Consider the following 14,102-nt stretch of genomic DNA (forward strand, 5'->3'; position numbering starts at 1 on the left):
TTTCCTAGAGACAGTGAAGAAAATGGCCACCGTTATTGAGAAATTAAAGGAAATCTCATATGGCTGGGGAATGTTTATTACTCAACACACAGCTGATGTCTGTTTAGCTGGTAAACACTTGTAGAAGTAGGATGTAGAAGGCTGCGGGAAGTTCTTTGGATCAATGGGAAACTGGCTCTCTTTGAACTTATCTCAGGAGTTTTGGCTCTTTGATTGGGAGCAGTAGGAGTGTGAAAATGTTGCATAACACAGCAGTGAACAGGAGATGTTAAAATTGTATTTTATTATTATCATATCAATTTAGAGTTTTTTTTTGTTAAAACCTCTACCAGTTAGTTTACTATGTGTGCTGGAATTTCAATTGTTTATACATGGCAAATTGTCATTTTAATTAAGAATATGAACTTCTATTTTACCTACTTGCTTCCAACATAAAATGCATACTTTTGGAATGCCTTTGGTGTATTAAAAAGGCTGCAAAAATAACAATATTGCAGAAGTATTTTAAGTATATCTGGAGTTTGAATAATGTAAAGCCACTGCAATCCTGAGGTTTTCCTCCATTTTCAAACCTAGGTGTATTTTTCTTAAAGTGGCTGGCCAATAATCTGGATATCTACACCCACAAACTCTTCTATAACAGCTGTAAAGTCCAACTACAACTAGCAAACACTGTACATGCAACAAAACGGACAAAGACAATAGAAGCTATATTTCGGTGACTATATGTCAATGTTTTCATTGAACATATAGTGTAGCTCAAAATACCTATGCAACAGCCATACACTCCCAAGCACATGCCAGAGGCGCTGTGCATGTTGATCCACATGCAGCAAACAACCAGGGCTCAAACATACTTCTAAAAAGTGTCTGCACTAAAAAAAAAAACACTTTCTAATATATTATAATGGCATAGAAAAACAATAATTGATTCTATGGTCCCTTTTATTATTACTTCAAACTTGAATGTGACAATCACCTAAAACATATATAAGCATTCAGAGATGTAACAATGGTTCCTATATTCTCAATACTAGCCCTACATACATAACTGCTTGAGTCTCTCTTTGCAGCAAATGATCAATCAGCAACGAAGCATTTGTGATAAATCTGTGCAGAATTGCTTTCATTTTGGCACACTGGAAGGTTTATAACAACCTGTTTAAGGTCATGCCATAGAATCCTTTTTGGATTTAAGTGTGAACTTTAATAAGGCCTCTCCAAAACCTTCAGAGGTGGATTTGTTGAAGTGATATGGTTAATTGTCCTGCTGCATAACCCAAGTGTGCTAGAGTTTAAGCTCACAAACTGATGGCTGGACATCCTTTTTTCAGGATTTTCTGCTTGAGAGCAGAATTTATTACAGTTGTCCAGGTTGGCAAAGTTGTCCAGGTCCTTAAGCAGAGTGCAAAGCAAAGTGGCCCTAGACCATAACATTACTGCTACAATAATTTATTGTTGCTATGATATTGCTGTTGTATTTCACGGATATATATCTGTACTGCAATGGGATTTTTGTCTTGGTGTCATTTTATACTGTATCTGAATGTTCTTTGCAGCCACTGTAATACTGCACACTACAAATTTCCTTTAGGGGACAATAAAGTATATCTTAGCTTATGTTATTTTTCTGAAGTCCATTTTTATTTTACGCCACATGTAACAAGTGTCACCCCTTCCAAAAGTTCCACTCTTGCCTCATGATTACACAGAATGTTTTCCTAAAAATTCTGGAGATTATCAAGATGTGTTTTTGGGAAATGTGAGAGGGACCTTTGTGCTCTTTTTGGTCATTAGTGTTATTTGCCTTGATATGGATTTGTATCTCTTCCTAGATTGACAGATGTCAATGACAGTAAATCAAAGTTATGTCATGATTTTACAAAGAAGACCATTTTCACATAGAGCCAGGCTGGTTTGGATAGCTTTTTTCCTTTAGTAAATGAAATAATTTAAAAAGTGCTTTTTGTGTTTCCTCGGGTTATCTTTACTGATACTAAAATTGAAACATACAATCTGAAACAGTTAGGTATGACAAAGAAGCAAAAACAAGAGAAATCCTTAAGGGGCAAATACTAGTTTATGGCACTGTATATAAAAAAGAAAAATTTAAATCCTAATAAAAGACAGTAAATCAAGCTCTTGAACACAGCAATACATTCCTTACTGACATTGGATCCTAGCTGCCTTTGTTTCAGCTACAAACCCTTTTGCCAACCTCTAGTAGACTTCTACTATTCATGTTTCAGTTGCCTCTTGGTGGGTGAAACTGCTTGTCAAAGAAACGTATTCAATCTCAATCTTAGTTACTCTGTCAGTGCGAGCTCAACGCCATTACACAAACTTACAACTTTCCATCCATCCATTTATTCATCCATTCATCCATCTTCTATACCTGCGTCGTTCATACATACGGGTTGTGGGGGAGATGGGGCCTATCTCCAGCAGTCTACGGGCAAGAGGTGGGGTACACCTTGGACAGGTTGTCAGTCCATCGCAAGGCAACACAGACACACAGGACAAACAATCATGCGTATACCCATTCATACCTAAGGGCAATTTAGACAGACCAATTAACCTAATGGTCATGTTTTTGGACTGTGGGAGGAAGCTGGAGTACCCACACATGCACAAGGAGAAAATCTGAACTCCATGCAGAAAGATCCTGACCAGGAGTTGAACTCAGGACCATCTTGATGCAAGGAAACAATACTACAACTGTGCCACCGTGCAGCCCTTTATTACTTTCCTTCCACACATATTGAATATAAGGAAAAACAGCATGGTCTAACGAAGATATTTACATCATCTGCATAAGTAAACATGATACAACATTGAAAATGTTTGGAGGACTGTGGGGTAATACCATTCAGCTGTCCATCATGGTATCGCCTTCCTATGCCATAATTCTGCTTACTACCTTTATTTGTTAAAAACATAAATATTAAATTTATCATATTTTTCAATTGAGACATGGAGTACCAAATTTACCTGCTTCAGCTTTACCTCCCAGTGCTCCAGCAATACATGCTCTTAAGAAATGCAAAAGATTTGGAGATTGGAAAATTCACTATCTGCCAAAGCTGTAGATGCTTATCTTTACTTGCCAGTCCTCTACCTCTATCTTTCAAGTTCAGTATTGACCTTTTCTTTTCCAACTCATGATACTCCCAGTTAAAAACACTTTAGGTTTAGGTTTTCTGGTGGGTATACAGTAATATGATTCCCAAATACTTCTTGCTTCAAATCAAATAAAGAAGTAAAACTCAACTAGAACCTTTGCTTAAAACTCAAGAACAGACACTTGTGTTTTTATGCACATTACAGTGGAGAAAAACTCACAAAGGTCCTGAAAGTGATCCATCTAGTACTCTTTGCTCCCATAACGATAAGGTCTATGTGTTGGGTAACTGCAAATTTCTACATATTTAAAGTGATAGATCTTGATAAAGTAGCACATCATTGTGAATTGAAAGTCAAACTGATGCATAGTTTTGCAATCTTTAGAAACAGGAGTGTGGCACACAAGTGTGGCATCTATTTATATTAACCCCCCTTTACTCTGACAAGCTTAAATAAAAGACAGTAAAAACTTTATGTTTAAAAGTCACTTAAGTCCTTCATTGTGTAATTTCATCTAGCTAAAAATGCAGATGTTCTGTGAAGACCTTGGAGAACATTGGTGAATAAATAGGACTATAAAGGAACACTACCAGGGACGTAGGGAAGACTGTGGGGTTTTTTATTCTTCAGCAGTAATAGAGAATGTGTTCAAAGGAAAATGGGTGGAACTAAATTTAGGGCAACCCTGGAATAAACCCTGTTAGGGACTACAAAAAGACTTGAGACTAGGGATGGGTACCTTTCCCATTTGAACCGATACAGTACCGATGCCCGGACCCTGGGAATTGGTACTCAACGGTGTATGTGTTTACGTGGTAATAAATGTGAATTCGTCAGTCAGTCAGTCATTTTCTACCGCTTATTCCATAGTGGGTCACGGGGGAGCTGGTGCCTATCTCCAGCAGTCTATGGGCGGGAGGCGGGGTACACCCTGGACAGGTCGCCAGTCCATCACAGGGCAACACACAAACAACCATGCACACACTCATTCATACACCTAAGGGCAATTTAGAGTTACCAATTAACCTAACAGGCATGTCTTTGGACTGTGGGAGGAAGCCGGAGTACCCGGTGAGAACCCACACATGCACGGGGAGAACATGCAAACTCCATGCAGAAAGACCCCAGGCTGGGAATTGAACCCAGGACCTTCTTGCTGCAAGGCAACAGTGCAACCAACTGCGCCACCGTGCAGTAAATGTGAATTTGTTTAATAATAAAATCTCAATTTAACATATTTATTTCTCAATATAAAAACTTTAATGAATATATCAAAACAACATCTAGCTGTTTGTATTGTAATATTGCAGTTGTTTTAAACATTTCTTCTCCCATGTTGCTGGCTACAGACGACGAGTCGCTAATGGATACAGGCGTGCTAACAGTGCCGAATACAGGAGCTGTAGCCCTAGATCTGAGGCTGGCAAAAATTGTGCACTCTTCAGCCTTGTGCTTAACCATGTGCTTCCACAGATTAGAAGTGTTCCCACGGCTGGCCTCGCACTTCACGTCACAAATATTGCTGTGAGCATAATTTGCATTGCATTTTGAAAAGTGAAGCCATGCTTTGGAGGGCTTTCTATCAGCCACCCATTGCTGACGGTACCAGCGGCTATGCTCTTCGGCATGCAATATTGTGTTCATGTCCAGCATGGAAAACCACCCACTCTTCCATTCCCTCAGTGTCACGATGATGTGTTTAGAGACTGAAACGTGGTACTGTTTGATTTTACATGAATACGTACTCGGTAGTACCGACGAATAAAAGTACCGGTACCCATCCCTACTTGAGACTAGGGCGGAGTTCAACCTTCCAACAAGACACCCAGACATACAGCCAGAGCTACAACTGGACATACTACTGCACCATTTGTTAATATGACACATCTGCCAATGGAAAAAGTATGGACAACTGTGTGTTGCCAGTCATAAAAGGTCAGTAACACCAACAATGTAAGTGAAAATACTTATCTTAGGTTGTTTTACTGACAAGACTGACAATGACTTAACCAATGAAGTCAATGAACATTTTGCATGGATTAGCATTTAAAGCCTAATCTAAATGTCATCCATTTTTCCGTGTCCATCAGTCAGGAGTTATTAGCTCAACTTTAAGAATTAGCATACTTGCATTCAATTAAATTTAGGCTGCAAAAAAAGTCAGTTACTTAAAAAACAGGATGAAACAGAGGCCTACATGCAGCATAATGTTTTAATAAGAATCTTAAATACATTTTCATAAAAATTTGGGGAATTCTAGGTGACACATTGCCTTTCTGAGTGTTCAGTAAAACTGCAGCTGACTATAAAAATGTGCATACCAGTTTATTATGGTCACAGTTAAATTAGACCATCTCATCAACACCCCTGCTACATACTAACCATAAAGTCTGCCTGGGTCTTTGGCAAGGGCATTAAATTTCTGTCATAAATGTATGAATTCCCTGGTCCTGGGCCCTTATCCATCTTCTCTCCTTTTCATACTGTGCTACACCTTGTTTTGGGTTTTTCGGTCCTGGAACACAAAGACTGGTCAACTTTAGGTGCTGCATGTACAAGATAATCCTGGATTTCAGTCCAGCAGTTATGGCCATTTTGAGAGGATTGAGTGCAGAATAAGGCCCAAAATAAAACTTATGCAAGCGAGGGAAGGAGGGTGATGGAGAAACAATAATTAGCTTTGCTTCACTGGTGAACATATAAAAACATTCTGTTCTGGCAAAATCCAAAGGCTGAAATTAGAACAGCATTGTCTTGAAGGCCAAAAGAAATCCAAACCAACACTCTAAAATGACAAGTTCCACTAAGGATATTGCTAGAAGTTAAAACAAAACCTAGATTCTTCAAAACTACAGAAGGTACAAGCAGGGAAGCTGAGGTTTAAGAGACACAAACACCTTCACAAAAGGACAAGGCAGAATGAAACATTGGGATGAGAAAATGACTATCAGACAAGTCATTTAATGACTTAATATATAAAATATTACAAAGGTTTCCACATTAACAATTTGAAATTGTATTTAATACAATCACAAGCCCCTGATCTGTTGTTAGGCACACAATAAACATGTTGAAATTGGTGATCAGATGCAACCTAAGTCTAAAGTTGATCTTTTTGGCCTACATGACGTGTGACTGCAAACTAGCATGCACAGGTACATCACCCTAAACACACCAATCCACTGTGAAATGTGGTGGTGGCAGCATCATGCTCTGGGGTGACTTTTATTCGAGGGGGGGAGGGAAGCTTGTCAGACCTGGTGTGAAGATGAATCGAGCTTAATACAGGAAACTCCTGGAAGAAAACCTGTTTTAAGCTGCAGTATACTTGAGACTGAGGTCAAGGGTCACCTTCCAGCAGGAGAACAAACCCCAGATATCCAGCCAGAGCTACGATGGAATGGTTTCGATCAAACATTATTCACAGCCAATCGGAGTCCAGACCTAAATCTAATTGAGGATCCATGGTAAGACTTGAATAATTATGGTCACAGATGCCCACCATTCAATCTAACTAGGTGGTTCTTCAAGGTTTTGACTCTGGTGTTCTAACTATACAGGCCACACTTTTCAGTTTTTTTATACCTAAACAAAGTTTTAAAAAGCATTTTCCTTCAATCTGACATTTATATGGTGCTTTGTATTGATCTATCACCTAAAATCCCAGTAAAGAACATTGAATTCTGTGGCTGTACTAAAATAAAATAAAGAAATGTTATAAAGAATAATAAATATGAATATGCGTGCATGGCATTTTATCTTCTGAATATTTTGAAATTTAAGTTTTATTAGTTTACAACTATTACTTATACTAATGAGGCCTTAAAATATCCAACACTAATTCATAACGACACTGACCATTGTGATAAACACTTATGAGCGAGAAAGGGAGAGATAGTAAACAACTGGCAGGTAGGTGGCAGACATGTTAGTTGTGCCACTAAATGTGTTTGTGCTGCTAACACTGAAAGTCTCTCTTTAGAGATTTTTTCCCCCACTTTCTTCTGTCTCACACCCAGAGATAACTGCACACGCAGCATTCTGTCACATGTGACAAACATGAGGCGCATGTGTACGTGACTATCTGCATCTCTATGTGTGCATGTCTACCTGTCTGGCTGATTTTGGATCACTGAGAGAATTAGGATTAGGTTGCCTTATTCACACACCAGGCTTATGTAAAGCACCACCACTATATGGCACTTGAGTGTGAACAGGCAGACTGCAGTGCTAGCACACCAAGCTGGCACCTCTTCCTGGACTGACTCCAGTTAACTGACTGTGGTGATGACAATGATGATTCATGGCGACAAAGTAACTGGCTGATTGAGATTCTTAATAGAGGATTTCATCTGAGTATATAACCACACCTTACTGTTTCAGTTTGTTTATAATTTACAGACGTGAATTATATTACAATGCAGAAAATGAGCTAACAGTCTCTCAGTACCATGAATTACAAGATTTTCCAAGCAGGTAATTTGAGTTTGAGACCCACAGTAAAATGAAATCACTTGGTTGGGCTGAAAACAGTTGATCTACTGCAATTATGTGACATAGAACTTAGAGTTAACAATTTTGGTGTTAACATTTGTTGCCTATAGATTACTATACACATATAACTATGTATGCATGCCACAGATCACAGCTAAATGTTTTAAGGCCTCACAACCGGTTGTGTCAATTTTTCTCCCTTTTGGAATCCTGTTTTCCACTGACTGAGGATGACCAAAGAGGATGCGTTATAAAGCAGATAATGTTCTGTTATAGGATATTCATAGTTTTCAGTTACGTGTCCGATTCGCTACCCTGGAGGGCAAAACAATTGCATTTGCTTGGCAGTCAATAGTGGAGAGTAAGTACCACAGCAAGAAATATGTGTAATTTTTCCTTCTGTATTAGGCCAAGAATACTTTGATCGCCTATCTACGGAAGAAAAATGAAGATATCAGAACTGCAAATTTTGGGGACATTCCTGAAGGTAACATCTTTCTCAGAGCTCCAGTTTGTGGACATGTACTGTATCTTGTAGAGAATCAACCACCTTAAACCCAGCCAGGATCAAAGTATAGACAGCTACATGTAAATGCAATCTGGATGGGAAAATAATGCCACTGTATGAGAGCTGGAGAACAAAATAATGTTCATAAGCTAAATTAAATGAACTACAACAGGTAAGACTTAAGTTCTGTTGACTAGGGCAATTACAGTAGCGTTAAACTGGAAGTGTTGAAACAGTAAAGTTCACAGAGTATTTTTTAATCATTGTCATGTAACCCATTGCCTCAGATTTCACTAGCCTCCACTGACAAGCTGGATTGCAATGTATAAGTAGCTTTAGCATTATTGTATTTAGCCATTAAAACAAAAACATATAACTTTATTAAAGAAAAAAAAAAAAAGTATCTTACCTGATCGAATTTTAACCGCTGCCATGTTTTGCCCTACCTGGATAGGGAAGAACATCTAATGGCACAAATCAACAATCTTTCTCTTATTTTATTTTTTATTTTGTTGTCTTTTTCCAAAGGAATCAGGTAAAAGCTCCCACCTGGCTTTGCTCTGTGTTGATCGGCACAGCAATTTTTCAGAATTTTGACTAAGCTAAACTAGAACAAGTTCACAGGATGGCTGGACAGCAGCAGTATTTTGCCCTTCCAGTGGGCATTTCCCTGTAGCTCTGACATAATATAAAAACTATGAATAAAAGTGGGAAAAGAGGTGTTTGTTCTTTATAATACACTCAAGATAAAAAATAGTCAATATACAAATAATGTTTTTTTCTCTGCTGACTCCAAGTTTGAAAGTAGTTGGATTTAGATGATCAGAAAACCTTCATATCACTGTCTTATCAAGAGTGAAATTTTAATGGGAAGTTACTTATTATATACACTCACCGGACAGTTTATTGCCACTACTGTTTGGTCCTCTACTGTTGCCTTCAGAACTGCATTAATAAATCAGGGCACTGAGTCAACAAGTTGACAGAAACATTCCTTTGTGATTTTGGTCCATATTGACATAATACCATCAATCAATTGCTGCAAATATGTCGGTTTGCCATCCATGATGCAAATCTCATATTTCCCCACATCCCAAATCTCTGTGTTGACTTTAGATCTGGTGACTGTGACCTCTTACAGATGTTCTTCGAGGATCACCCTGCTTTCACCCTTTAACAAGCTTCTCTATTGCTGCTGAAGTAAAGCATCACCACCGCACGATGCTGCCACCACATTTGTGGGGATGATGTGTTCAGGGTAATGTGCAGTGTTAATTTTCAGCAGAACCTAGCAGTTTGAATGTAGGCCAGAAAGTTTCATTTCGGTTTCATCTGATAAGAGCGCCTTCTTTCACACGTTAGCTGTGTCTCCTACATGGCTACCACAAATATTTTGTTGACAGATTCTCCCCGCTCAGCTGTGGATCTGTTTAACAGTCTCTTCGTCATCTCCTGGCAAGTCTGCAGTTGTCATTCTTTACCCATTTTTAGATGATTGGGGAGGATCAAATCCTGGGTTGTTGTTTTATTACAGATCTGCCCAAGTCTAGTTCTCGAGAGCAACTCTTAGATGCATCAGTTCTCCAGCACACCTGAATCAAATTGTTGAATTCCCTCTCCATTGTCACTCAACTCTCACATCTTCTGCAGAGGCTTGGTAATGAGCCTTTCATTTGACTCAGACATTTTGGAGAAGGGATGCATCTTAAAGTTGATGGCTGGGCTTGGGTACCAGTTTTATAACTTAAATACAAATGCACGTTTCAGACTTTATTAGGAAAACATTCTGAAAGTCTTGTATCATTTTCTGTTAGTCCATTAAAATCCTAGAAAAATACATTAAGGTTTGTGGTTGCAATGTGACAAAATGTGGAAATATTCTAGGGGTATAAATATTTTGTCCTCTATTGTAAAAACTAGCACACACAGCTTAAAGGTCCAGTTCCCCTCTAAGACCTTACGCAAACATAAACAAAGCCTGACTGGCTTGACACAGAATTTGACTAAGTCCTCATCTAACTGCATCGCTCAAGAGTATTTTTTTAAAACATAAATGCACATAATACTGGATACTGAAACTATTAAGGCACATCAGATTGTGCAGATCACACCCACTTGCTGCAATCATTCATGTTAATGGCATTGTGCAACATACAAAATAAAAAAAAAATTATATTAGATGACGGTTTGATGCATGGTGGCGCGGTTGGTAGCGCTGTTGGCTTGCAGCCAGAAGGTCCACAGTTCGACTCCTGGTCGGGGGTCTTTCTGCATGGAGTTTGCATGTTCTCCCGATGCATGCATGGGCTCTCTCCGGGTACTCCGGCTTCCTCCCACAGTTCAAAAACATGACTGTTAGGTTAATTAGTTTCTCTAAATTGCCCTTAGGCGTGAATGAGTGTGTGCGTTGTTTTTTGTCCTGTGTTTCTGTGTTGCCCTGCGATGGACTGGCAACCTGTCCAGGGTTTACCCCGCCTCCCGCCCATAGACTGCTGGAGATAGGCACCAGCTTCCCCGCAACCCACTATGGAAGAAGCGGTATAGAAAAGGACTGACTGGCCGACCTTTGCAACCAGTAATATTTTCAAACAGCTAAATTGGTCAGCATCAGAAGAATGTTGTGGCCTTCTTTCAGCCAGCTGATCAACAGTGTGCATTAGCAGGTGAGGGAGGAACAGCAGTGTATTAGCTGAGGCTTTGTACAGTCAAAGAAATATCTAGTCGCTCCAGCGTTTTTCTCGGTATCTCATTAAAAAGAACTTACTTTTATTGTAAAACTTGGTAACAGTGTGATGCTACATTTTGTGATTTTGAAACAGCAACTTTTTAAAACCCCAGCTATGGAAGAAGCGGTAGAAAATGACTGACATATTAGAAAAATGGCTGCCAGCACAAAACGGAAAGCATGAAACAATCATTTAGAATCTCCAGAAACATTCCTTCATGAAGCTCCAACCGGCAGCACTCCATGAATCCCAGCCTCATCCTGAATGCATGAGGTATCTAAATGTATGTGCACACACTGGACAAAGGGAAATCGATATCCAACCCCCACCCCTCAATATGTAAATGAGATGTGACTGAAGCCAGCATGCTCTGAGTAAGAAATCCATCTTGTATGAGCTTACTAAATATCCATTCAGAGGGAGAAATTTTACCTTCGAGGCAATACATTACAGGCTCTCCTACCTGATTTTGGCTTACAATGGAGAATTGTAACTAGAATTCCTATTTTATATCAAAATAAAGTCCATTATTTTGCCAAAATAAGGATATATATATTACAGTCATTTAAAATGGAAATCAATAGGAAATATATATCAAAAGCAGACATGCAGATTATTGGGATTTAACATATGTGATCAATCAGAGTGGGGTACGCCAATATGACTCAGCATCAGTTTTTCCAGCTATGTCTCCCTCTGTCATTAGGAGGAAAAACATAGCAGTCAACTGTATTTCAGCACTTGTTTTTAAATAACCTTATAGATACTATACTGTATTTTTCTGTAATGTGCAAAATAATCTCTGGAGCCTGCTAGTCATTCAGTGCCAGGACAGCCAGCCAAGTTCCTGCAGGGACCGCAGCCTTTCCGAAGCCCAATGCAGACATTCTTATCATTTCAGACCAGTGCGTATAATTGGACCAATAAGACACAGGACAATTAGGTCAATCAGCAGGTCTCACCCACATCAGAATCTAGGTTTCTAGATCTGTTGCTCAGCTGTGATTTCACATCAGATTAAACCCGCAGAATAGCCCGTTTAAAAACAGGGTGGTACCACAGAACCAACACATACACACACACACTCACAAGAACCGAGACCCAGTTTTGCTGTCCACGAACAATGCCTCGGTTTTCCCACCTCATCATAGAGGTCCAGCTCCTTAAAATATTCGTTTACTGCCCGGTGGTAAAGGTTACCTCTGACTGTCAATGTCACCGGATTTTAAATGAGTTATGAATTGTGTTTTCCGCTGTATTGTAACGCAGGCAGCGTTAAAGAGAAGAGTGAATTCTTTACCTGTTCGGTGCAGCGTCTTCCAGTAAAACACCGGGTCTGTCGGACAGAGGCGCCGCAGCCTTTCAGTTACCGTAATACCGGAACAATACGCGCCGGTAGACCTGCCTTCTGGTTTATATCGGTTATTACGGTGTTCTGGAGGAGACTTTTGCTAGAAATTACCCTAGAGGTTCAATAAAAAATATCAGAACATTTTCATTTTCGGAGATATGAGAAAAAAACGTTGAAGGTGTAGAGTAAATTATGAAATGAAATGTAGATTCGTGCTGCTAAGAATCACTGAGGGCTGATTCAACTCAATGCAAAAATCAAATGTGACGCAATGTGCTGACTAGTCACCTTCATTTCGGTGGCCATAAAAGTGCCACTTCCTGTTTCAACAGGTACGTCATATTCATAGCCTCGTTGTTAGTGAATGAATGGAAACTGCAATATATTTAGGCCTACTTAACCTTTCTTTAAAAACAGATGATGATGGTGATAAGGCTTATATAGTAATTGATAAATATCAGTAAATAACATGTTAAATTATGAATAAATACCCATATCAAATAAATGCCAAAGTGAATGCTATGTCGCGATTTTGGTATTAAAGCTATCCATTTAAGATGTAGTAGTTACTCACAGCTTAGTATAGCTGGAAGTTTGTTCTTTGTTACATCTTTCCCTTTGTTTAAAGCATGACAAAGATGGTTTATTGACAAAACATTTAAATGTATATGATAATATTCCTGGTCCCGCAGGAATATTTTTGCTAAGCTGGAAATTTTTGAATTGATTAAAAACAGCTATACATGATAATTTTACAGGTAATACAAAAATATATTTTGATTAAACTAATTTATCTGATGTGATGCAAGTCATTGGCAATAGTAGCTACATGTTCATACTTTGATATAATGGCGCCCCCTCGTGTGCACCTGCAATAATTACATAAATATAGAAAATTGAGCCCATTTTTATACTAAATACGTTAGTTGAGCCTTTCTGCATCAATAATTAAAGACGTTTATTTTTTATGTTCTGATATATTTTAGTTAGATCAAATACAATAAATATATACACTAAGATAAAGTGCATGTTGTTGCCGATTTGTTCACTGATTTTCCAAGCTGTATGTCCATCCTTGTAGCCATCAGTGGTTCTTTTTGCTTTCACATTAAAACAACCCAGTGCTTTGGTCAATAAAAGAAAAACAAGGTGGACGTCAAACTGAAGATGTGACTTTTATCTTCTTAACTTTTCATCACAAGACATGATCTATCAATCATAACTCCTAACAAGAGCGAGAACTACTAAATGAAACTAACAGAAGGATCAATTAATATGTAAATGTACTGACTTGATAGGAGTATTTTAAGCACATGTTCTCAGTAGATCATCATGAACCACAAAAGAGGATATCACTTGTAAACAAAGGGTTTGTACCTGAAGTTTTATCAGATTTACGTTCACAAATCTGGAATCTGCCAGTTGTGTATTATAATAAAATGTATTTGATTAAACTGAGTTTCTAACTTTTGAGGTCATGTACCAAGTCCTTGGTATGAAGTTAGATACATAAATTCATTAAAATTAGAGGCGTGACCTCAGTTGCCATCTGCACATCTGGCCTCTCACTGGTTGTGAAGGAAATTAAAGAAGGACATTATGCATTCAAGAGTAAAGCACAAGCTGTTTCACTCCAATTCTGGCCCGAAGAGCAGTGACTTTGAAATGTTTTAGTTACATCTTATCACTGACATGATTTGACAGTATTTGATGCCAGTATTAACTTTTATACATGCTGACTATACCATTTATTGGAAGCATACTTAATAATATAACAAACAAATCAGACCTTTGAAAAGACTAGATGTTTTATTTAATGTCACTTCTTACATAGAAATGCACTAGTTTGAGATGTAGTGTAAGGAAAGCCATATTCTACTTTTCTTATAATTGTGGACTC

At 38.5% G+C, this 14,102-nt stretch overlaps 1 protein-coding gene across 1 annotated transcript in view; it reads right to left on the reverse strand.

Annotated features, from left to right (window-relative positions):
- LOC124870865 (microtubule-associated protein 2-like) overlaps nt 1–12,200 on the reverse strand; it is a gene marked incomplete at its 3' end in the record, with an annotated part of 102,563 nt that extends 90,363 nt beyond the window's left edge. The window contains exon 1 of the mRNA XM_047369691.1: nt 12,152–12,200. The remainder of the gene's footprint in view (nt 1–12,151) is intronic.
- Nucleotides 12,201–14,102: the final 1,902 nt, after the last annotated feature.

This window comes from Girardinichthys multiradiatus, chromosome 7 (genome assembly GCF_021462225.1).
Source record: "Girardinichthys multiradiatus isolate DD_20200921_A chromosome 7, DD_fGirMul_XY1, whole genome shotgun sequence".
Classification (NCBI taxonomy): Eukaryota; Metazoa; Chordata; class Actinopteri; order Cyprinodontiformes; family Goodeidae; genus Girardinichthys; species Girardinichthys multiradiatus.